Raw genomic sequence first — 27174 nt, 5'->3', positions numbered from 1 at the left:
CAATAGTTGTTAGACTCTGGAGAATGGTAAGTGATTTGAATAGAATAGAAGGTGAGCCTACTTAGTATTGGTTGATCTTGGAGTCAGTCATACAAACATTTTCTCCATAGCAACACATCAAGCACCACAGTTAATGATAGAAGGACTTTTCCTTCTGAAATTACACTGTGAAAAACACCTCCTCCAAAACCAATAGAGACTACATCTGAGAGTGAACCCATAAACATTATGGTCTATCTAATAGGAAAGACATTAAGCAACAATTATAATAATGGTCTTAATATGAGTTTTACTGCATAGATTTAAAGATAATTGTAGAAGTTTCTAAGGGAGCTAAGCTACACACTAATGAATTATTAAGATATTGTAATGAATATGAAGATTGAGAAGAATACTGAAGATTATAAGGACATAGACAAAATAAATTATGGAAAGCATGAGACCATAGACTGAGACATATTTTATGTTGAGATTCAGCCATGCTCATTCCCTGACTTTATATAACATTGCACACACTTAATTGCTAGAGTAAAGAGTAGATAGACTGTATGCAGAAAAAGAGAACAATTACCCTAGATATGTTCATTCAAAAGGAGGTTAATTTAGGGGTTGGGGATTTAGCTCAGTAGTAGAGTGCTTGCCTAGCAAGCACAAGGCCCTGAGTTCGGTCCTCAGCTCTGGAAAATTAAAAAAAAAAAAGGAGGTTAATTTATTTGATATAAAAGATGGAGTTAAAAAATTGGTCATGGTAGATTACTCACCAGTAGGCAAAATAATTTATGGTAAATCGGTGGCTACCTAAAAGCTAAAAAGAGAACAGCTAACTCGAGTTAATTGCTCATAACTCTAAAATAACCGACTTCGTGTTGCTAAAAAGAATTAGAGACATAATAAGTGAAAATATGAACTCCGTATATCAATTGGAATTTGCTCATGTTGTGTGACACTCTTCCTGGGCAGATGTGAACAAGCACAGAATCACTAAAGACAGGCATTGATGACAAACCAAAGTAATAGAGGAGACCAATGTAAGATCACCACCAACGTCCGACTTGGTGAACCATGAATTGTATTAAGGTTACCTACTGGAATTTGTGTGAGTGGTTACTTACAAGAGCAGAAAGAAGCAATGAAGTTTGCCTCACCATAGCCTACTACAGCAGGGGTGACAGCTCGTGAAAGCCAGAAACTGTATGTCACGGCACATCCTGCAAGCCACTCAAGAGGTTGGACAACATCTTTTCCAGGTGGCTCAGTTAGTCTGAGCCTATTTCAGACTGATCAGCTCATCTAAGCATAGCTCTTAGCAGGCTGCACTGCTTATATATGCCAGAGGAAGGAGATTACTAGTAAATCTGGACAGCTTCAGAGACTTGGGGCTTAATGAGTTTCCCTGGAGGATGGAATATTTCACCTCCCTTCAGAACATAGTGCTACTGCTTCTCCCCTTTAACATCGTGTGTCTTGAAGATCTTCCCTCCAGGATCTTAGAAAGTACTGCCATACAACAATGCTGAGAAACAGCATGAACTGGAGCCATATAATAAGATCTTCAGGGACATTTGCTCAGCTATGTTCATAGCAACTTTATTCATACTAGCCAAAACTGGAAACAACCTACATGTCCATCGGCCAAAGAATGGATAATGAAATGTGGTACACTTACACAATGGAGTATTAATCAGCTGTTAAATACAATGACATAAAATTTGCTGGCAAATGGATGAAACTGGAAAAAGATTATCCTGAGTGAGATGATCTAGGCCCAGAAAGACAAACATGGTATCTACTCACTTACAACTGGTATTAGCTGTAAAGGAAAACCAGGCTACAATTCACAGACCCAGAGAAATTAAGCATCAAGAGGGCTCAAGGAGGGACTCATGAATCTCACTGAGAAGGAGAAATAGAACAGATAAAGCCAGTAGACAGAGGAGGGGTCTGGATGTGGGCATGGAGATGGGAACAAGAAGAATCAGGTATCAGGAGGATGGAGGGAGAGAGTAGTGGGAGAGACGACTGGAATTTGGGAGGCATCTCTGGGATGAGCTAGAAACCTAGTGCAATGGAAACTTCCAGCAATCTATGAGAGTGACCTTACTCAAGATTCCCAGAAATGGGGGATACAGAGCCTGCACCAGCCATCTCCTGTAACCAGGCAAGACTTCCAGTGGAGGGATTGGGACACCAATGCAGCCAAAAAACTTTTAACCTAAAGTTTGTTTGGCCTACAAGATGTATTGGGGTCAAAGTAGTACAGAAATTGTGGGAGGGACCAACAAATGACTGGCCCAGCTTGAGACCTATCTCATAATAGGGAACTCATCCCTTAGGGCCAGGACTCAGAGGAGGCATAGACCAGAGATCTAGGATAAAGCTAAATAAGACTGGGGCTAAAACGTTAATGAAATGAAATGATTCCTAATGATATTCTGCTATATTCATAGATGTTGCCTAGCCCAATTGTCATCAGAGAGGATTCACCCAGCAACTGATGGAAACAGATACAGACACCTACAGTCAAACATTAGGGGGAGCTCCTGCAATCTTGTGGAAGAGAGGAAGGAAGGACTGTAGGAGTCAGTGGGGTCAAGGACAACACAAGAAAACACAACACAACGGGATTTCATTGAATAGTCACATATTTTTAAAAGTTTATGGTCTCTGTGACTTTGCAACAAGCATTTTTAAAAAGAACTAATCAGGGATCATAGGATCTCACAGAGACTGAACTGACAACCCGGGAGCCTGCATGGGACTGACCTAGGCCCTCTGCATATATGTGACAGTTGTGAAGCCTAGTCTTCTTGTGGAACTCCTAACAGTGGGAGCAGGGGCTGTCTCTGACTCTGTTGCCTGCTTTTGAGACCCTTTCTTCCTGTGGAATTGCCTAGTCCAGTCTTAACAGGAGAGGAGGTGACCAGTCTCACTGCAACTTAATATACCATGGCTGGCTGACATCCATAGGAGACCTGCCCTCTTCAGAAGAGAAGCAGAGGAGGAGGATTGGAATGTGGGGGGTGGGGGGGGTTGAGTTTTGAGAGAGGGACTGGAAGTAGTGGAGGGAGGGGAAATTATGGTCAGGAGATAGAAACACAAAAACAAGCCAAGTTCCTTACTATAAGGAATGACTTGCCTTGACCTGGGGAGATGAGGATGGAAATGCAAGTGTAGAATCCTTGAGGCAGACATTCAGGAAGGCAGTGTAGAGCTCTGAGGCATGAGCTAATACTATTGGCATCATAAGCATTTCCTTGTTCTTAGGGAAAACATCAGCTCTTCTCCATCATTTGAATCTCATCTAGTCTGATGAAGTAATATTATTTTCTCAGTTAAAACGAACTCTCTACAGCTTTAACCACCAACCTTCTCAGTACAACATATTTCAGTGTTTGTTATGACACACAAAAATACAGCCATGCTGTACTTCTTATGGTGTGTCTTTGATGAGTTTTTAAGCTGTAATAAATTTTAGTTTTTCTTTGTTTGTATTAGAAGAAAGATTCTAACATAATAAAGCCCATTAGTGTTATATTTACATTATCCCTCACTAGATAACTCATTTTAAATGGGTGTCCTTCAATTTACTTATTTTCAGAATTTCGCCTTACATGTTGTAATGGATTCATGTCTGTTGATTTTGCCTAGAAGAGTGATTTCATTTTCTGAATGCTTTAGTGTAATTTGGAAAAAATAAAAATAAAAAAAAAACAGGTTTCTACCCTTTGATATGCTAATATTAGTTTCCCTGAGTACCAGGAATTTCAATGTCCCAAGAAAATAACTGTTTGAAAAAATACATATTTATATGCTTTGAATGTGTACAAAGAAATTTTATTTCTCACTTTTACATTAGTGCATGAGCTTTTCAGTACTAGCATAAAGTAATGATTACTTTTTCTCACCCTTCCAGTCTACTTTGTTGTGAAAAGACAAAACAACAAATCACCTTACTTTTGCTGATTGTGTATTTAATGATGAATAATAGATTCTTCTAAAATAATTCCTTTATAATACTGATATTTTAGATGTCATTTTTTTTCATTTTCACTTTTAATTTTAGTGAAAATTTAGCTTTGTTGCATAACTTAAATATGATTGTGAATGAGGAAATAATGTGGCACCTGGGGAGTCCAGTAGAAGGGATTAATGGCTCACAAAGGAGATTTAGGAAACATTTTAGTGACTAGGATTAACTCTCAACTTAGTCTTGAAATTGATGGGTGTCGGACAGATAGAAAAGGAGATAATTTATTTTGAGAGGATAAAGTATACCAAAGGCAAAAAATAACATCGTTATCGAAGGGTATACAGTCTTCACATAAGGGAGAATGCTCAGTGTGAGTGGAGAACTGAGTGCATGAAGTGGAATAAAGGTTGATCAAGTCACTGTGTTGATTGCAATTGATATTTGATTCATATAGGTCAAGATGAATAGTGAACACATAACAGAAGACCTTGAGTTTCCTTGGGCTCTCTTACACTTACTGATACTAATCTATATATCCATGAGTAGTACCTACATTATTTTCTTTTTTTCATCACAAAACATTCAGAAAATACCTTTTGTGACTGACAACATGCTGTGATGCCTGTAAAGATAAAAATGAAAAAAATAGCTTTCTTGGTTATAATAAGGAGTGGCTTTGCAAACTGGCAGTGAGAAATTGGTTTGAGAAAGAGTAAATAGGAGGCTAGGAAAAAAGAGATTGGATTTGAGATTACTTGTTTTTCTAACTGTAAGCGTTTAAAAGAGATTTTGTATTAGTATCAAAAGTTTAAACATATGCTTTATAAAAAATAGGCAGTTGTGTATGGTAACATTAAGTCACAATGAAACCTGTCTGTGCACAATAATGTTTACAGACATCTGAAACTATATCAGGCAAAGAACGGTGTTATAGCGCACAGTGCAGTTTATATATTCATTTTCATTGCAGGCAATTCTGAAAAATGCCTTTGAACTTTGGATCAATTTTGTGTGTTTGCCAATATATTTTTCTATGACAGCAAAAATATTCAAGAGATAAATAGAAATTGGATCTGAAATAACAGTTGAGTTCTAGAATTGTGTTTTATTTCTGCCAATGAATAATTGGTTTGTATCTAAAGGTAATACTTTCTGATGGACTGGAGTATCCCAAGGCAACTCTGAAAATATTTTTTCCTGTGCACACAAATTGAGCTCAAAGATTAAAGAATTCATGACTGTAATGTTAAGTTGGATTTATTGACACCCATTCTTATTGAGTGTGAAAACAGATTGATGAACAATTTGTTTTAATCCTCCTGTGGAAAGGTGGGATTACTCAAGAGGATTTTTAGTACTTTGATGGTTTTATTTTTCTAGTACAATCTGCCAACTTTAAAAGCCAAGAGGAACTAATTTGTTTTTAAATTATAAAGTTTAAGAGTTATATTGCATAGCAGAAATCAGATAAGAAAGTCCCCTGGAACTTAACACTTTGCTTAAAATTTTAAACATGTTGAAAGAAAGACAACACAAAACAGCATCTAACGGAACAAAGTATTGCATTGAAAAAAATGAACAGATAAATACTTTAACTTTAAAAATAAAATGTCCCAAAGAATCAATTGAAAGAAATCTTTTTGAGGGAAGAGGCTAATATACTATTCTCTGTTAAGTGAAGCATATATGTACATTGTCTGTCCAGTCACTTTCTGTTTACACAAATGGAGCTTGTATGGTAAACATTTATGTAGTCCTGGATATTTCTCATGTCTTCATAGTTGACATTTTAACCCAGAACCACAGCTAATTTCCATCAGGACAATAATCTGTAATTCACTAATATGGCTAATAAATGCTTCAATCTTAGACAAACATCAATAACTACATCACTTCAGACACAGACTAACATTTCATTAGAATTTTTGTACTCTAAATTTTTCTGTTGGTTCCTTCCCTAAGAAATAGTTATTTCACAGTGTAATCCTCAATTGTATCATATTGCCATATGGAAGATATAGCGTATTATGTAACACTAGTGAAAGTCTTTATAACTTTTACCCTTAAAAATGATTCATTCTCTGTTTGAAGGAAAATTGTAGAAAAATTGCTTTTTCTAGAATTGTTGCTGCACAATAAAGGCTCCTTTTGTTTTTGGAATAAGAAAGGTCCCCATAGGCTTATATGCCTGCATACTTAGTCTCTAGTTGGTGGAACTGTTTGGGAAGAATTAAGAGGTGGGGCCTTGTTGAAAGTGGTGTGTCACTGACTGAGGGCCCAATTTGAGGTTTCAAAGACCTCTGCTATTCTTTGTTAGCTCTCAGTTACTCTCTGTGGATCAAGACGTAAGCTCTCAGCTACTGCTCCAGCACCATGTCTGTCTGCCTGCTGCAGTGCTCCACATTGTGATAATCGTAGACTCTAACCTCCTAAAACTGTAAGTTTCAAATAAACTCTTCTGTAACTTGCCGTGGTCATGGTGCCTTATCTCAGCAGTACAAAAGTAACTGAGACAGATGCAAACAATGAAAATCAACCTATATATGTATTTCTTAGTGGTTTTCTTTGCTTTTCCTTTCCTGGGATTAAGCCTTTTCATGTTCCTTAGTCTTGAGCTTTTCATCTTCCCAAATTGTATTATTGCTTTGTTGTAAGTACAGATTGCTAATTGAAAATGATACCTGTAACTGGAAGTTTTCCTGTGTCCCGCATGGCCCGTGGTGGTCAGGACAAATTTCTCACCCACAGTACTGTAGCCTTTTATAAAACAATCACACAGAGGCTTAATATTATTTATATCTGCTTGGTCATTAGCTCAGGCTTATTACTGATTAGCTCTTACACTTAAAATAACCCATAATTCTTATCTATGTTTAGCATGTGGCTTGGTACCTTTTTTTTAGTTCTGCCTTGTCATTTTGCTTCCTATGTGTCTGGCTGCTGACTCCTGAATGGCAACTGGCCAATCAGCATTTTATTTATTAACCAATCAGAGTAACACACATTCGCAGCATACAGAATGACATTCCACAGAAGATACCATATCACATAGAAATGCATCTCCCATTAAAATGAGTAATTTAGTTTGTGGACACTTTAAGAATCTTGTCTGTTTTGTTTTTACATTTTTAAGTTATAGAATAATATGGTCAATCTTTTTGATTTATTACCCTTTAATACTTTAATGGTATGTATTAATTATATATGTTAATGGGTTTTAGCATGGTATTTTTATACATGTATATTACATATTGTCAGCATCTCTGGAACTGGAATTACTCAGAGGCATATCCCTCAGTAGATCTCCAGGGATGCTTAACTGAAGAGGAAAGACCCACTCTAACTGTGAGGGGCTGTGGTCTTAGACTAAGTTTTAAAAAGGAGAGAGAGCTGAACACAAGTATTCATCACTCTCTGCTTCATTACTTCAGATGCAATGAGGCAAGATACCTAATGTGCTTATCACAATGCCTTCTCAACTATAATGGATATACTCACAAACTGTGAGCCAAGGTATTGCGGCAATGGTTCAGTGTGTAAAGTGTGTGCGCTGTAAGCATTAGGACCTGGGTTTGAATTTCCAGCATCCATATAAAAACATGGTATGTCAATGTGCACATGTGATCCCAGTGCTTAGATGTGGAGACAGAAAAATCTTGGGGGCTCTTGGGCCAGACAGTGAGGCAATTTTTGAGATTTAAGTTTGGTGAAAGACACTGGCTCACAAAATATGGTCAAAGTGATTAAAGGAGATCAGGATAGTGATCATTGATCTCTGGCTTCCACATTTGCGTGCAATGTGACACACCTCCTCTACAACAAATACACACACACACACACACACACACACACACACACACACCTACAGACAGACACACGAGAGAGAGAGAGAGAGAGAGAGAGAGAGAGAGAGAGAGAGAGAGAGAATGTAAGCCAAAATAAATACGATTCTCAAACCTTTATAAACTTTTTTGAGGTTTTTAAGGACAATGATCTTTCAGGGACCAGGAACTATCAATGGGTAGAGTTCATAAGAGATAACTTTGGCTGAGCAGGCATATACAAGCTCTGAACAGAAAGTGAGTAGGTGGCTTATAATGTGATGGAAACCTGTTTATGTTGTGAAAAATAACAATGCAGTTCATAAATTCCTCATGATTATGGTACCAATCATAAAAATAAAACAAAAACGTGGGTATATCTGACTTGGAGGATATTTTCTTAAGCACATTATTGGACACAACATACTGGACATGCACCTTGGTCCAGATTAGTGTGTCTCAGATATCTGTATATCATGGAGGGGTTGACTAATATTGTGAAGAATTCCATGAACAGAGTCAGTGGCTAAAATTTCAAGCAGCCAGTGAGCTGTTCTGTTGTCCTCATTTTCACTGCTTCCTGAAATGGTGCCTTCTTATCTAGGAACAGGGAAGACACTGGTGCAGAAAACACTTTCTGTTTGTGATGCACTTTGGACATGAGTACTTCAATTTCCATTTGTCTTCCTCTAACTCAGATGGGTTTTAACATGCCCTGGGAGTTTATATACAGCAAAAGGGCATCATTTGCTTCTCAAGGAGATGAAAACCTGATCATTTCACTAGCTGACCTGCAGTTGGGGCCTCTGGGCAGAAAGCCAACAGCCACAGAGAATTAGAGCAAGAAAGAAGCCTCTTGAGTTCATATCCAAGAAGGTATTTTTCAGTGCCCCCAGGGATCAGAGGAGAGGATAAAGCTGATTCTTTATAACTGGGTAACCCACAGTGATAGGAGCATGAATAAATAGCAGTGTTTGAGGGTCAGTTAAAATATGAACAATTCTTCAAAGTTCAATTTTAGCTCTTTTACTGCAAATTCAGGATAGAATCAGTTTTTGTACTTAATTATTTCTGATGGAAGATAAAAGCACATACTGTTTTGAGCCTCCACACATGCTAAAAATGTTTACAGAATAGAATATAGAATATAGCACTGATGAATAGTATTTTTTCTCAGTATAAAGCCAGGTAATGGAAAATACTTCTCTATAAATGGTATCATTTTATATATAATTTGTTACCTATATTTTATTGCACTCAAATAATTTAATCTTGATAATACGCAGATTGTATACTCTGATATATGAAACTGCTTCCTTTCTCTAGAAAATTGCCATCATAATTAAGAGATGCCATTTCTTCTTGCTTGCTGAGAAATAAAGTATAGAACAATCTTTCTTCTGTAAATAATATTCCCCCACATCTTCTGTCACTGTGGTGATATTTTATTTGTGCTAAAATGTGGTGATATTTTATTTGATTGTTAATAAGTAAAGTTTGCCTGGAGATCAGAGGACATAGCCAGCCATAAACAAAAGTCAGGCAGTGGTAGCACATGCCCTTAATCTGATCACATGGCAGGCAGAGTCTCTGTGTGTTCAAGGACACACTAGGGAACAACCAAGCATGGTGACACACACCTTTAATCCCAGTACAAACCATAGAGACCTGGAAGTCTGTATAGACAGGCAGTGACAAGGAAGTGAGGTAGCTGGTCTAAGAGCCAATGGGAAAGCAAAACAGCAAGGCAATAAAGGCACAGGTTAGACAGGAAGAAGCTCTGATTGGGGAAGCTAAGGCAACATGGTGAGCTAAGGTTAGCTGGTGGCTCTCACAGTTTCTCTGATCTCTGTGGCTTTCACCCCTGTATTTGTCTCTGTGTTTCTTATTTAATAAGACTCTTTAGAAATTCGTCTACATGTCACCCTAGAAGCTTTCTCAAGAAATTTAATCTATATATTCCTTACACTTCTAACATCCATTTCTTCCTTCACTTAAAATGTTTATTATTTTAATTTAATAATAGCCTCCAAGATTATTCTCTCTCTTAGTTCATTTAGGCTGATGGACACGCTGGGGTAGCTTGGTCCTGGAACCCTGACTAAGATCAGTGAAGGAATGAGGAAAGGACAGACCCTAAGAAACAAGAGACATATGGATGCAGACTATCTGGGGTCAGGTGGCTTGTGTACATGCGGATGGGGACACACCAAATACTACCATAGCCCAGAACTTCATTGTGTGCATTAAGTTGCAGCATGGGGGTGGAGAGGGAAGTAGCCAGCTAGTCTTTGTCTGAAGTCTCAATAGTTGAATAGTTTCAGATTGCAGACATCTTGGAGGAAGAAGCTGCAGTTTCCAGTTAATGCACACAATGGTCAGTTGTTTACACTTGAACCCCTGCAGAGTAGTTTGCTGTCCATCTGAGTCTTACCTGGGAAAGGGCTTGCACTCCTACAGGACTCAAGCACTGAGGTCCTTGATATGGCTGCACCCAAGTCAACAATACACATTCGTGCAGGACATCACTCTTTCAGGGCTTCCTCCAATTCTGGCATCTCCTCTTGTCATTTCTTAAATGTTCAAGCATGATCTGACTGCAAGGGAGGTTTGAAGCAATGCTGGACAAGACAACCCAGTAAGAGGAAAGGAGTCTCAAGGGCAGACAAAAGATTCAGTGACAGACCTGATCCCACTGCTAGGATTCTCACAAAAGCACCCAGCTAATGACCATAGCGTATATGCAGAGGACCTGGCAGACCCATGCAGGCCCATTGCTTGCCACTTCAGTCTTTGTCAGCCCTTGTGAACCATGCTTAGTTGATGAAGTGGGCCATGTTCTTTTGGTGTACTCCATCCCCTCTGACTCAAACAGTCTTTTCTCTCCCTCTTTTGTGGAGATCTCAGATCTCAGAGGGGAGGGACTCCATGGAGACCTCCAATTTAACGTCTGGTTGTGGGTCTTTGCAACAACTTCCATTTGCTGAGGGATAAAGTCTGTCTAATGATGACTGGGCAAGGCACCAATCAATGAGTATAGCAGACTTTCATTAGGACTTTATTTATATATTTATTTATTTATTTATTTATTTATTTATTTATTTATTTATTTATATTTTGTTTATTTATTCATGTTTGGTCAGTCTTGTTTGGTTCTACCCTAGGTCTTTGGGCAATCTAGTTTCGGGTCTGGGACCTCCAGGCTGTGTAGGGCCTCCCGTTGAATCAAGCATTGGTTGGCTATTCCCACCATTTCTAAGCCACCATTGTCCCAGTACATCTTGCAGGTGGGACAGATTGTAAGTGGAGAAGAGAATTTTGTGGCTAGACTTGTGTCCAAGTTTCTCTTTCTGTAACCTACAGAGTACCTTCTCTTGCCAAAGCTACTAGAACACAGGGTTGAAGGCTTCAAATACACACCAACTCATCTTATGTTCAAAGAGCTGTGTGGAAGTTATACTTGGCAATAGGGCCCTGGCATCAGTTTTCAGAGAGTGACCTACCTTTTTTTAAAAGTTGAATTAAGTTCTCTTTTATTTCCACTCAGGAAATTCTTAGCATGTTCAACTCAAGGATTTACATTAAAGTTGTTGAAAATTAAGACAAGAAGATAAAGGAAATATGGAGGAGAGGGATCCTAATCTGCTTCATGCTGCTGTTATAAACAACACAACCCAAAATAACCTGGAGTAGAAAGAGTTTATTTGATGTACACTTCCTGATCACAGTCCAAGGTTGTAGGAAGTCATGACAAAATCTTCAGTAGATAAAGAGACAGAAACCACTGAAAAATGCTGCTTCCTTATGTAGATTATGGCCTACCCACCCAGGAATGGCACTGTCTCTAGTTTGATGGCCTCTCCTACATCTATCATCAATGAGGAAAAAGCTTCACAGACATGCCCACAGGCCAATTTGATAGGTGCAGTCCCTCACTTGAGATTCCTCTGTCTAGGTGTATATAGGCTTGTGTTAAATAGACAAAACCAATTAGTACAAGAGATAACAATTTAAAGTGCTTTTGGTTGTTGTTAAGAGGGAAAAAAAGAAGCAGGACAGGCAAGATGTAAATCCTGGCAGCTGTTTGCAGGACAAAGATGGAAAAGAGAAAGCTATGTCTTTTGAGGATGGGTTCAAGAAAGTCCAAATGTTCAGCAATGGATGCAGGTGGACCATGGATTAGGGCTGGGAGTTCTCTCTCTCTCTTTTTTTTTTTTTTTTTTTTGGTTTTTCGAGACAGGGTTTCTCTTGTAGCTTTTTGCCTCTCCTGGAACTCACTTGGTAGCTCAGGCTGGCCTCGAACTCACAGAGATCCGCCTGGCTCTGCCTCCCGAGTGCTGGGATTAAAGGCGTACGCCACCACCGCCCAGCTGGGCTGGGAGTTCTTAAGAGAAAGAGTGTAAATGTAATGTGTCAAGGCAAAAGTGCTTAAGATTTTGGCTAGTATTCAAAAAGGGGATACAAGTGGGTAATGGAAAAGTGATGATTTTTGAGAAGCTCTAAAGCAGGGAGACTTAGGAGCGAAGACTTGCAATTGCCTTAAATGTTCCTTTCATGCACTGTCCTTTAGATAAAAATAATTTCTATGTGTACACTTTCAATTTTCTTGTCTTTGTATCATTTATCTACCCCTTTAAAAGCACCATGGTTTAAAATACCACAGGATTATTATTCAGAATTTAAATAATACACCCTCAGTCATTTTTCATCTTAACATTCAACCACAAAAAATCACACAAAAGCTGATGTGTCTGTTATAAGGTTCCAATAGTTTGGGTTTTTGGACTAAAGACAACAATTCTTTGCCATACAGACCTCTCCACTGAGACTCATTGCTCCACCAGAGTATTTAAGTTGATAAGGCTACACTAGAGAATGCTTAGATGGAAGAGATGGGTATGAGAAAATATGTAAGAGAAGCAAGCATAAACAAAGCCCTAGGTACTCTGAATGTACAAACTGGATCGCTGAGAAGACTTTCTGAAAGAGTTTATGAAGTGGAATAATGATAAGTTCCTGCCCATCCTCTACCCACTAAGAATGTAAACATCTATTTATGGCCAAATACAATTTCTGCATATTCTCATTTGATAACAACTTCCCTATATACATACTAAAGGTTATTTTTTTCTTAAAAGAACAAAAGCAGTTTTGAAATGACATCAAGCTGTGAAGAAACCTATGTTATAATAATAACATGTCACTTGGTTAAAAGATATACTCTAACTTTAGTTCTTCCTTGTAGATGTAACCAACCGTCTTATTAAATAAGAAACACAGAGCCGATTCAGAGAAGAAAGCCAAGAGGTCAGAACTAAGAGCCTTACCCTTCCTGCTTCAGCTATCCTGCTTCAGCCAAGAGAGCTCTCCGAAAAAGAGACCTACTTCCTGTGTGTACGTCTTTAAATACTCTAGATGTTCTGCCTTCTCATTGGTTGTAAACTAAACACGTGACTGCCTTGTCATTGCCTGTATGTACCGCCCTCCAGGTCCTTAAAGGCGTGCGCCACCACCGCCACGCACTTGCTATGGCTCTATAACTCTGACCCCCAGGCAACTTTATTTATTAACATACAATTAAAATCACATTTCAGTACAAGTAAAATACCACCACATTTCCTATTCACACAAACGGAGACACTAAATAAATTCATATTATACATCTTTATTTAAGTCAGTGTCATTCAATTCAGGGTCATTTTACTTTCATGGACCATTTAAATACATCTCTGAGTTTTATTTTTGTTTTTGATTAATTGACATAATGAGGAAGATTTTTTTGGCATCTACTGGATTTCTTAGCATATGGGATATGAGTTTAATTACTTGTTTTTACCCTGAAAACATCTCAAAAGTCATGAGATAGACATTTTATGTTTAGGTCATGTATTAGTTGGGGTTTTCCATAGTAACAGAACTTATAGAATGAAGCTATCTATATACAGACAGGGAAATTTTATGATGACTTATAGGCTATGGCCCTGCTAATCCTACAGTGGCTGACTCTGAAGAAAAAAGTCCAATAATCCAGTAGTTGCTCAGTCCACAAGGCTGGAAGTCTCAGCTGGTCTTCAGTATATGCTAGAGTGCCAAAGAAATAGACTCTAATGCCAGTGAAAGAATGGACTTGCTAATGAGGTGAAGGCAAGTAGACATGAGCAAAAGCTCCTTTTTTCCATGTTCTTATATGGGCTTCAAGCAGACAGTGTGGCCCAGAGTAGATCTGGATTAAAGGTATGTCTACTGGCCTCAAGATCCAGAGAAAAACGTGTCTTTTCCCAGCTTAAAAGATCTGGATGAATGGTGTGTTTTCCTACCTCAAAGATAAAGATTAGTTGTAGTCAAATTGACAACCAAGAACAGTCATCAGAGGTCACTAAAATTGCAAACTTTAAGCCTTTGAAATGCTTTTTGTATTGCAATTTAAATTAATAAATTTTGTTGCCTGTCCTAGATCTTGCTCTGTCGACCAGGCTGGCCTTGAACCCACAGAGTACCCAGGCACCAAAACTACATGGAGAAACTCTGTCTCAAAAAAAAAAAACAAACAAAAAAAGATGTAAAATCTTTTATATTGGAGAGGGTTATGTAGAAAGCAAAAGCCAGCAAAAAATAATAACAAAACATCAGCTGTCCCTGGTACAATAATTCAAAGAACAGAATAACCAATAAACACATGGGCTTGGAATTGAAACCTGTCTTAGGAAATTTGTAGATGACAAGGCGAGAGGACAACTTAGTTTTGTGTATATATGCTATTATATATCATATACAAGACAACCTTAAATCACCACTACTTATATCCTAACATGATTTCCTCTGGGTTGTCAATGGTGTTGAAATTGAGGAACCACACTTTGCATCAATAATGCAAATTTGAATCAATGAAGAGTTCCAAACCATTTAAAGAATGTTACGTACCTTTTGACATCTCTATTTTTCTATCTCTTTGTCTCTATATCTTTTCTTTCCTTTTCTCCTCCTCCACTTATTTTTTATTCACATAGTACTTACACAATACAATAAATTTAATCCATATAAGAGGCATTCATAGTCATTAGGGCAGTAGTTTAGTGAATCAATTTGAACATATAAGAAGGTATCCATCTCTTCAGTTCTAACTGAGAATAGTTTTCCATTAAGAACCTTACAAGTATATCTGCAATAAATTAAATATAAGCTGTCTCAGACTCTTGATCCTCTTTGTAGAATTGGAGCATTAAATCATGTTCATCTCAAAATTTTTGGTGTCATTAGCAATTCACAAAACTATTGTGTCAGTTTAAAAGGGCAGCTTTTGGGAGGAGAGAGAACAAGACATCCTGCTTAAGCAATCTCATGTATAGATTTAAAAATCATATTTAAAAGACCCATCAAGTTCAATTTGTGCTATTCATATACTCAGTGTATGATCTTAAACAAGAGCATGGTCTGCCTACTGGGGCCTCACCAAAAAGAAAACTGATTTTCTCTCTCCTGCAAGCTATTCACTGCTAATAACTCTTCAGCAAGGGGTGGGACATGTTACACGTCTGACTTGAGTTTATGCAGGTCTTGGGTATGCTGTCATATCACTGTGAATTCATGGGTAGAACAACCCTATTCTGTCTGCAAAACACTCAGTTGTCTGCTACCTCTAGCTTCAAAGAATGAGGACACGATGTTGAATGCTTAGAGAAGAAAGGGTGTGGATATTAGAGTGGTTGAGGGAAGGGGATGAATAGGATCAAAAAAAGAAATGAAATTCCAAAAAAAACACATAAAAATAAAATTAAGGACAGTTCTATTGATATTAAAGGAGCAGATTTTAAGAAAGTATAAGAATTGCATTCTTCAGTTTAGGAAAGTACATTCACAGTAACTATAAAATAATTGCAAAGGGGTGTGTGTGTGTGTGTGTGTGTGTGTTTATCTTAAAGATTAGTTGGATTTAATTAGCTATTATAATAATTGAAGCTATAGATTTAATAGATTCTCTTTTGTGCTGTGTTTTATACACAAAACATTTACAAAGCAAACACTTTAAAAATACAGTAGATGTAGTGTAACATTGCTTTCTGAATATTTACCTATATTCTAAACTAGCTAGGAAAGAAAAAATCACATATGAAAATGATTTATCGTAGCTTAAAACTTTCTGAATTTCAGCATGCTCTTGTCATTTGTTTAAACAGAAAACATGAAAACTTAGACAAGGCATTTAATAATTACTTGACACATCATCACAGAGGACATCAATATTAAAATTAAATATCTAAGGGTCATGCATATAATACTATAAACATGAAATTGCTCTGAGTTTGCTATTCAATAATATGTTTTTGTTCTGTTACTTTGAGGACAATTAAGCAGTTCACAACAAACAATCATTTAGTAATAAGTTTGGTAAAAGGTGAGTGAATTGTTTATTTAAATGGTTTGGTGCACAATTGATAATCTAACAGGCATTTTTCTTTATTTTCTGTGTGCTTATTGTTTCAATCTTCATATGAATTATTTCCCATTATAAGAAAATCTCCAAAAAAGAACTACATAGATGTATTTTGGAATTGATTGTCACTTATGAATGCATTTCCTAAGTTAAAGAAAATATTTTAATGACTTTATTTCCTTACAATTATTTTATAATACACAAACACACAGCACTCCAAGACCACACAATTAAATGAAAGTTGACAAGTTAATCTGTCCACGTGCATAAATTATCTCAACATAAATCCAGAGAAACTGACATGAAAGAAGAAAAAGTGGGAAATAGCCTTGAACACTTTGGCATAAGAGACAACTTCCTAAACAGGACACAAATAGCACAGACACTAATTAATCCACAATTAATGAATGGAACCTCATGAAACTGAAAATCTTCTGTAAGACAAAGGACACCATCAATAGGACAAAATAGCAGCCTACAGAATGGGATAAGATCCTCATCAAACCCACATCTGTCAGAAGGCTGATTTCCAAAGTATATAAGGAACTCAAACTAGACATCCAAAAACCAAATAATCCAATTTAAAAATGGAGTACAAGTCTAAACCTAATTCTTAACAAAAGAATCTAAAATGGCAGAGAAACAATTAAGAAATGTTCAACTTCCTTAGCCATTAGAGAAAAGCAAATCAAAATGACTATGAGATTCCATCTTATACGTGTCGGAATGGCTAAGACCAAAAATCACAAATGACAGCTCATGCCAGTGATGATGCTGGTGGGAGTTCAAACTTGTACAGCCACTTGGAAATCAATATGGTGGCATCTCAGAAAACTGGGGATGCATCTACCACAAGACTCAACTATACTCCTCTTGGGCATATACCCAAAGGATGTCCAATCATACCACAGAGACATTTATACAACTATGTTAACAGGAGTTTTATTTGTAATAGCCAGAACCTAGAAACCACCTAGATGTCCCTCAACCAAGGAGTGGATAATGGAACTGTGAAACTGTGGTACATTTACACAATAGAGTATTAATGTTAAAGCAATGATGACATCATGAAATTTGAAAGAAAATGGATGAAACTTAAAAAAAGTCATCCTGAGTCAGGTAACCCACACCCAGAAAGACAAACATGTTATGTGCTCACTTATAAGTGAATATTAGCTGTAAAGTATGACCATGCTACAACCCACAGACCCAGAGAGGTTAGGTAACAAGAAGAGCCCAAAGGGGACACTAGGATCTCTCTTGGTATGCCTTGTTTTGTTGATATCCATGGGATATCCGTCCTTTCCTGAACAGAAATGGAGGAGGAGTGGATTGGGGGATGGGGACAGAAAGTGGTGGAATGCAGGGACTGGGAGGAGAGGAGGGAGAGGAAGCTGTTTCTGATACATTAAAAAACAAACAAACAAACAAATAAATAAATAAGAGAGATTCTAGGTTCACAGAAAAAGATAGTTTATTTTTTCCTAATTTAGTAAACCCTCGGGTATGATTATTTTATTTTATAAAATTGTGTTGGAAAGAATCCAAGGCCTCGGATTTGGTGAACAAGTACACACTACCAAAGGGGCAGTTCAGACATTTTTTCTTGTGTTTCTCTGATTGCACTTTCTGTCATCATGAGGCAACATGGCAAGGTACCACCTGTTCAAGTAGTGGGTTCTCTAACAAAAGAGGAAACTTCAAGATCAGGAGAGCCAAGTCTTTTATGATGGAACACATACAAGCCTGCCCTTTTCAAGAGAAGCACTGTTCTATGACATGAATAGTGAACAGATCAGACTAGCATTCTAAAGGGAAACACTGTCTCTGCCTTTCTAGTCTGTTATACGAATGTCCTTAAAAGGGGGGTCCTGAACAAATGGCTTACCGTGCCTCTGCTATTAAACGGCAAAGATAGTAACAACCTTGCAGAGTTCTCTAACAAAAGAAAGCACAATGATCAATGGAGTTATTGATCTGTGTGGCAGATTCAGCTGGATAATATATGTCTGTGTTATACAGTTTCTTTCACTCACTCATTCATTCATTCATTCATTCATTCAATTAAATACAGTATTAATGAGATTGTAAATGTAAGTTAGTGTTTATATTTATTCCTAATCTCACATGGATCCGAAAACTGTTATAATAAACGTATATTAGCATGCAACTTCTAGTTGGTAGTCATGGCACACTTGCTGTAATTCCATTACTCAGGGAAACAGCAAAATTTCCAGGCCAGTTTGGGACTAAATATATATATTCACATGTATATATCCCTTTAACCTTCTCCACTCCATCAAAACACAATATATATTTGTAGGTCTTGGTATATAGTTCAGTGACAGTGTGCCCTCCCTACCATGTGGAAACTCTAGGTTTGATTCTCAGGTAAAATAAATTTTTTTTTTGTGTGTATTACTAATTAAATAAGTAATATTAAAGGGAGTTGACTGGGGGCACACACTTTTATAATCCCATCACTTGGGGTCACAGGCAGGAAAATTAAAGCTCAAAGGCTAGCCTGGGCTGTGTGGAGAGTTTGAAATCAACCTGGGCTGCATGAGATTGCGTCTCAAATGACCAAATAAAAACATTGAAAGAATTCTGGAGACACAAATTTTGCTTCTTTCCCCCTACATCCTGCTGCTCTCTGATGTTAAACAATTGCTTCAGCTTTGTAGATGTATCTTTTTATATTTTTCTTTCTGTAAAGACAGAAAAGTGCAAACCAATTCTTATTTTGCTGTTGCTTTGAGATGTGGTTTACTTTATAACTCCCTTGATATTTTATTACCTATTGGATTTTATGTTTGTAGTTTATTCACCTGTTTATATTTCCATATAATTTAATTATATGTATATAGTTTTAGTTTTTAGTCTTTATCACTGAATAAAGGAACTATAGCAAATATTTTGCTCCTATAAGAATGAAGAGGCTTAATTTATATAACACTTTTCACTATCGAATACTTTCAAGGCTAAGATAAGATAGAAGATTTATCTGTCAAGGAAAATTTACATACTTTTTTGGTTTATCCTGTTAACAGTTAATATGATTGGTGACAACAATTTAATTAAATTTAAGTATTAATTAGCAAATAGAAATTGCATGTACTTTTGGAATCCAATGTAGTGTTTAACTATGTTATTCAAAATGGGAAGCTTAAATCTTTTTTTTTTTTTTTTTTTTTTTTTTGTTTGTTTTTCGAGACAGGGTTTCTCTTGTGTAGCTTTGTGCCTTTCCTGGAACTCGCTTTGGAGACCAGGCTGGCCTCGAACTCACAGAGATCCGCCTGGCTCTGCCTCCCGAGTGCTGGGATTAAAGGCATGCGCCACCACTGCCCGGCTTATAAATCTTATAAACTAGAAATTCATCACCTCATTTTTACCTTTTCTTGGTGAAGACATTTAAACTATGATTCTAGAAAATTTGAATTACACAATGCACTGTCATATATTAAAGTAGTCATGCTGGGCAATGGATCACTCTATCTTCCTGCCTGTTTGTTATACAGACATCCTTGAAAAGAGAGTTGGAACAAATGGCTACCATCACTTCTGCTTCCAAGGTTACTGAGAGGCTATGGGCATGGAGAGGTTTATTCCTAACATCTAAAGACACATTATCATTTTTAATGGATATTGACTCTGTAAATGTTCTAACATTATTCATTTTTAACAGAAATTTAAGACAGCTTGTTTTCTTCTGAAAATGATAAAATTGGTCCATAATACATATTGCACACTCATGCAAAATTCAAATGGACAAATTAAAAAGTACACAAATCCACGTGTGTGGTGGTATTGTGTTCCCTGAAATATTGTGCATGCTAATAAACTTATCTGGGGTCACAGAACAGAATAGCCACAATATTAAACATAGAGGATAGGCAGTGGTAGCACACGCCTTTAATCTTACCATTCCAGAGTCAGAAATCCATCTGGATCTCTGTGAGTTCAAGGCCACATTGGACACAGCCAGGCATGGTGACACATACCTTTAATCCCAGGGAGTGTTGGCAGAAAGCAAAAAGATATATAAGGCGTGAGGACCAGAAACTAGAAGCATTTGGCTGGTTAAGCTTTTAGGTTTTGAGCAGCAGTTCAGCTGATTCATTCTGGATGAGGACTCAGAAGCTTCCAGTCTGAGAAAACAGGATCAGCTGAGGATCTGGCAAGGTGAGGTAGCTGTGGCTTGTTCTGCTTCTCTGATCTCCCAGCATTCACCCCAATAACTGGCCTCAGGTTTGTTTCTATTAATAAGACCTTCTAACAATTCTTGCTATACACATGTATTTAAAAAAAAAATCAGTGAATTATCTGTCAACCTGAGTAAATAGTGTGAACAAAAACTCATGCATAAAGGGATGTCTTCTTCATGACCCTAGTACTATTACAAATCATAATGGCGAGAAACACAGGAAGATGGAAGCTCCACAAGGAAGAGCAAGGGAGGAAAAAGGACTGATTCACTATTAAATTTAATATAACAGAAGCATAGATATTACTGGATCATAAACACAACACACAAAATGATGGAAGACAGGAGGAAGGGAGGGAGGGAGGAAATAAGGAAGGAAAGGAGAGAAGAGGGAGAGAGGAAGCAGCAGGAAGTGAAGCAGTTTCTTTTGGAGCAATTTATAACAGATTGTTCAATCTTTAGGGGGATTGTTGGACTTTAGCTTTTGCTCATTCTTCTGAAGATTTATTTTACAACATTGCTTATTTTATGAGATCTCTGAGCTCTCCTTCCACAGATATATGTAGTCTGCCCATGTACCCTTGTATTCCTACTTGATATTTTCCCATACATTCATACTGGTCCATCTCTGTTAATGTTTTAACTCAGGGGTGAATGTTTGCAATGTCTGGTTTAGTATAAATAATTTTTACTTTTGTGTAGGGTGATTTTTTAAATAATGCTCTTTGTCCTTTTTCTGACCTTACTTTGGTGTTTCTCTTTTTAGTTTGCTGGTATTTGATATTTGTGACAGATCAACTTTTGAGAGAGCTCCCTACCTAACTGGAGGGGCTTGGGGAAGATGATGGATTCTGGCCCCTTAGCCTGTAGCCCCTTTCTCGGTTGCCACAATGTTTCCTTTCAAATGCCTTTGCTGCCTTCATAAACCTTTAAGCATTTGCAGCTTGAATCTCCTGGACATTTCCAAATATTTTCACCATCTACTGTCTGCTATGAATGTCTTTTCTTCCTTTGAAAAGGCAGATTTTATTGTTGTTCTCAGACCTCCTGCTCTGTGCATGTGCCCACCTTTCTTCTTGACCTTTATTCATTCGAATTTGAACAAAAATCTGTTCCGCGACTAGTATTTCTTATTAATGGATGGGGCACTCACCTTTAGGCAATATTTTTTTAACAGGAGGGCTCTAATCAGCCTTGTAGGGTTTTTGAAAGCTCTTGTGAGTCTGAACTCGTTTCCCTGTGTAAATCCTCAGAAATTCCTAGACAGCTCTATATACTTCATATACACTATTTTGGCGATGAATTAACAAACTCCAGTTCCAAGTGTTCTGACTCACAGTGTATATGAAAAAAAAAAGAAAAAAGCTTTTATTTAACCCCTTGTTCATATTAATTATCTTTCATAAGGAGAAAAGGTGGTACTCAGAAGTTAAATTGTCATACAATTTATACAAGAAAACATTTTGAGTATAAAGAACTTGATGCCTATTTTAAAATAAAAATATATAACAGGGGCTAGAAAGATGGGTCAGTGTTTATGACCACTGGCTGCTCTTCCAGAAGTCCTAGTTTCAGTTCTCAGCACCCACGTGGTGGCTTACAACCATCTGTATCTCTAGTTCCAGAGCATTAGATGTGTTCTGTCTTTCTTGAGTATTAGTCATGCATGTACTACACAGACAGACCCACACCCTGGCAATACATCCATACACATACAAAATTGAATCAACAATAAATGATAAGCTCATTCTGTACAGGTTTTACTAGTTGGTTTGTGACTGGATTAAACTGAAGTGCATCGTCTCCTAAAGTAGTTCTTACCATGATCTAGTTAGTGGGAAAAGCTATACTCTTTTATGATTTGTGCCTCGTCTTTGTTACGGCACTGCAGAAACTACAGGGACAGCATTAGGAGGTTTGATACTCTCTGGAGGAAACTCAGGAATTATATTTAAGATGAACTTAAGCACGGTATGAGTAGATGATACAATTTTCAGAAAATTATATCAAGGAATGACTCTAGGACTTCCTTGTACCATTGTAAATCCCCCTCCTGTGGCTTCAGCATTGTACAGGTGATTCATTATGCACTTTGCTACACTAGGATCAAAGAGAGCTTTCTAATGTTTTTTTCCTTTGTAGTCTAGCAACCTGGGTCCGCCTTGTATCTTGACTCAAAGAGAGGTCAGTCCAGAGAGGGAACATGTATCTTGCACTTCTATCTTATTAACTTCTTATATTATCAGTCTTCAAAATTTATAAAAAGGAAAAAGAAAGAAAGAAAAAAATCAAAAGAAAACCTCAAATTATGTATTAATTTGTAGCCAATCACACAGCCATGCTGTATTTATCATATTATTTAATTATATCTATTTACAGTATGATTTAATTACATTATTTAGTTATAGTATTATTTGATATTTAATTGTGACTTTTTATGACTTTTATGATTGAGAATTTCATACAATGAAGTGTGATCACATCCGTTCCTCATTTCCCTCCAGTGACTCCTCCCATATCTCCCCAAACATATCCTCCATTACAGTTGGAGTTTTCTCCAGTCCTGCTCAGGCCCACAGCCACTCTGACCCAAGTAAACACACAGAGACTTATATTACTTATAAACTGTATGGACGTAGCAGGCTTCTTGCTATCAAGTTCTTATATCTTAAATTAACTGATTTCTATTAGTCTATAAGTTGCCTCATGGCTTGTGGCTTACCTGTACTTTTATATCTTGCTTCCTCTGTGCCTTCCTGGCGACTCCTAACTCAGCCTTCCTGTTTCCAGAATCCTCTCTCTTTGTCCCGCCTATACTTCCTGCCTGGCTACTGACCAATCAGCACTTTATTTATTAACCAATCAGAGCAACACATTCACAGCATACACAGCAATATCCACAGCACTCCATCCAACTTCATGCCACAGTTTTTCCTTTTTGATAACCCACTAAGGCTGATTTTTTTACTCCTCATATGTGCATGGGGGCCATCCATTGGAGCAAATGAAACTTATCACAGGTTTTACCCTGCAAAAGGAATGATTTTACCCTCCTCAGCAGCTATAACTGCCAATAGTTCCTCAGTAAGGGGTGCAGGCTGGAGAGCCTCTCTTCTATGTGTGCTGGAATTTCACCTAGTTTAAATTTGTTACTATTAGTTCATGAATTTGATAGCCATGTTGTACAGTTGGAAGTATTTTTGTGTCCCAGCCAGCCAGCAGTTGAGAAAAATCTCTCCCACTTGAATCTCCTGAGTAAACACACAGAGCCTTATATTTTTTTTGTAACTGCTTGGCCATTAGCTCAGGCTTATTATTGACTAGCTCTTACACTTAAATTAACCCATAATTCTTATTTATGTTTAGCCACATGGCTTGGTACCTTTTCTCAGTTCTGCCTTGTTATCTTGCTTTCTTTGTGTCTGGCTGGTGACTTCTTCTAGATTCTTCCTTTCTCTTCCTGTCTATCTGCTTGTATTTCCTGCCTGACTATAAGCTGCCTTGTAATAGGCCAATATAGATTTATTTATTAACCAATAACACATTCATAGTATGCAGAATGACATCCCATAGCACTTCTCCTTTTCTATCTAATCAAAAAGAAAGATTTTAACCTTAACCTAGTAAAATTACATATAACAAAACAGTTATCAAGCAAGAATTACAGTTACAATATCTAGTCTATTTATATTTGGCAAATTTAAAGAAAATATTCTATCTATCCTATATTTGTGAGTCTAAGGTTTCCTATCTAATTTATCTTTTATCATAACTAAGGAATTTTATAATTATAACTATCTAGTCTTCAACTACATCAAAGAACATTGAAGGATATAATATTACCTAAGTAAACAGGAAGATTATTGTAAGCAACTTCCAAAAATCTAGAATGACAGAGACAGCTACCTGCCTGCACAGTTATCCAAAATTCTTCTTTAAAGTTGGGGCATCCATCCATCTTAAGCCCATAGGCCTAGAGTCACTCAGTCACTTTTTTCTGTGTCCTGTAGAATGTCTGGCAGTTTTTTCTGTGAAGCCGGAATATGAAGGACCATTTTACCTTGCAAAGTTCAGTGGTCACCTTCCTATGGGTCCAGTATGTCCAGTTGATACATTTTCTCAAGTAGTCTAGGCAAGAACAGTTTCTTGCCCAAATCACTATTTTTTTGCCAAGAAGAAGATAAACTCTATATGGAGTGTGTTCCATGCCTGTCTTTCTTTCTGAAGTAAATTGGTGCTGCCAGGAGCAGACGTGTCTCATTGTCCAGAAAGTCTAAGTTTTTAAAACTTTTAAATGCTATATTCTGTTGGTCTTTGAAGTATTTGAAGATTACCTACCCAATTGAATTATATCTATGTATACCTAGAAAATTTAACATGACTATAAGTTTGACTATCTTGGAAGACTAATTATTAATCTGTATTCCTTAATTATTTACAATTTCAATGAGTTACATAAACATAATACCTCAAACAAGAGTAGAAATATATATATATATATATATATATATATATATATATATATATATAACAAAATTAACTTTAAACTTTAAATTTGTATCAATAACTAAAATCTGTAGCAATGTAAAACATTTTAAACAAGTTGTTCTTTAAAGGTTGGTTCAACCATCCATCCTTTTATCCTATCATATCTATATACTATATTTCCATATCATATTCCACTTTCTTCTTTTAGAAAGATATTGACTACAACCTATAACAATTTGTAACCAACAACCTAAACAAAGACAAACATCCATAATCCATTTCTTGGGGAATGTGGGCATAGTTTTCTAGGTTACTTCCTGCTGATAAAGGACACTGTATTCTTATAGGGATCCTGAGAAAATTAAGAATTATGGTCAGGTCCTGATTGGGATAGTCTGTGATGTATTCTCTAAGCCAGTTGCCTTGAAGTTGTTTTTTGGACATTGGATCATCTGGGCCTCTCAGGGGGTCTTCCTTGGTCAAACCACACTAGCCTGGAAACAATCAACGGGTTCTCAACTTCTGTGGAAACAAAAGCAGAATCTCTTTTCCAAAGCAACGTATCCTTAGACATAAATTTTAAAATGAAGATATCTTTATATATATATATATATATGTTGATTTAACTCAGCAGCCTTTACAATCATATGTCTCTCTGTAGTTAAAAATCCCAAAGACAACATCCAGAATCTGTGAGATTTCCATCTTTAAGTAGCTTATTTTTTATATTACTTTTACTGTCTCTTTAGAGACTTTAATTTTTAAAGGTATCTATTTTTATACAACTGCCTATATTTCTTTTTCTCTCTCTTTTAAGCCTACATATATTTTTCACACACACTGTAAACTGTTTAGGGTTTATCCCATCTGCATTTGCCTTGTTTTGAATCTATAATCTTTATCTGGCCAGGAGAGACTTTAAAATGCTAAACTACGTGGCTACGATGAAAAGTGGCAGTCTTGGCTGCTGACTCTGCCCATTTCAGCTTTTCAACATGGTGGAGGTAATTCTGGGTCATGTGTACCACCAACTCTCAGAAGCAGTCGGTCTATGCCTCCATTAAAGCAGTGTGTAGCCCAAAGACCTTTATTTCTTTCTTTCTTCCTTCCTTCCTTCCTTCCTTCCTTCCTTCCTTCCTTCCTTCCTTCTTTCCTTCCTTCCTTCCTTCCTTTCTTCTTTCCTTCCTTCCTTCCTTCCTTTCTTTCTTTCTTTCTTTCTTTCCTTCTTTCTTTTTCTTTTCTTTTTTTGGTCTGTATTAGCAAAAGCTATATCCACCGTGCAGCATACTGCACAGCTTGCAGATGCCTCTGTGTACTGTGGCAGAATTCACCATGCTGCAGGTCAAGCCCACATGCCACTGCGAACCCACCATATTGTAGTTCACAGCTTGCCTGAGAGACACAACTAGGAAGCTGTTTTTAGCTCCATTTTAGAATCTTATTTTTTAAAGCTTTATCAGGTTTTAGGTGGAAATTCTTGCCCCACATTTTGGTGCCATTTGTAGTATATATAATTTTACTATGTTAAAGTTAAAACTTTCCTTTTTAAATTAAACAGAAAAGGGGAAATGCTATGGAACAATGCTTTTGTATACTGGTTTAATAAACTGCTGATTGGCCATTAGCCAGGAAAGATGTATATGTGGGACAAAAAGATAAGGAAAATTCTGGGAAGAGGAAGGCTGAGTCAGGATATGCTAGTTTGTTGTCCAGGGAGCAGCATGTAATGGCACACAGGTAGAGCCATGGAAAACATAAAAACATATAGATTAACAGAAATGGGCTGAGTTTAAGTGTATGAACCAGTCAGTCATAAGTCTGAGCTAATGGCTGAGCAGTTTTAATTAATATAAGCCTCTGTGTGTTTACTTGGGTCTGAGTGGTTGCAGACCAGGTGGAACACATGAAAACTTCCAACTACAAGTCCTTACAGCAAAGCTTCTGGGAGTGATGCAGAGAGATCAAGAGGTTCAGTTTCCCTGAGGTTAGTCATCATTCATGCTGGGGTATATTTTGGGGGGTAATACAACTCCCTGAGTCACTGATGTAGTTTGTAAGTAGTCCCTCACTCATAGTCCTGTAAGAAACCCCAAGTAAGCATTGGCTCAAAATGAGACTTGCGTGGATAGACTTCCTTGGTCTTTGATTTGTGCCCTATATAGAGTGACATCATTATAGGAAAGACTTTTTTTTTCAGGAAGAGTTCTAATTAACAATGAAAAGGTATGTGTTACTTTACAACAATTATTTCTTTTGAAAA

Source organism: Peromyscus eremicus, chromosome 18, assembly GCF_949786415.1.
Source record: "Peromyscus eremicus chromosome 18, PerEre_H2_v1, whole genome shotgun sequence".
Lineage (NCBI taxonomy): Eukaryota > Metazoa > Chordata > Mammalia > Rodentia > Cricetidae > Peromyscus > Peromyscus eremicus.
This window is presented reverse-complemented; position numbering follows the sequence as displayed.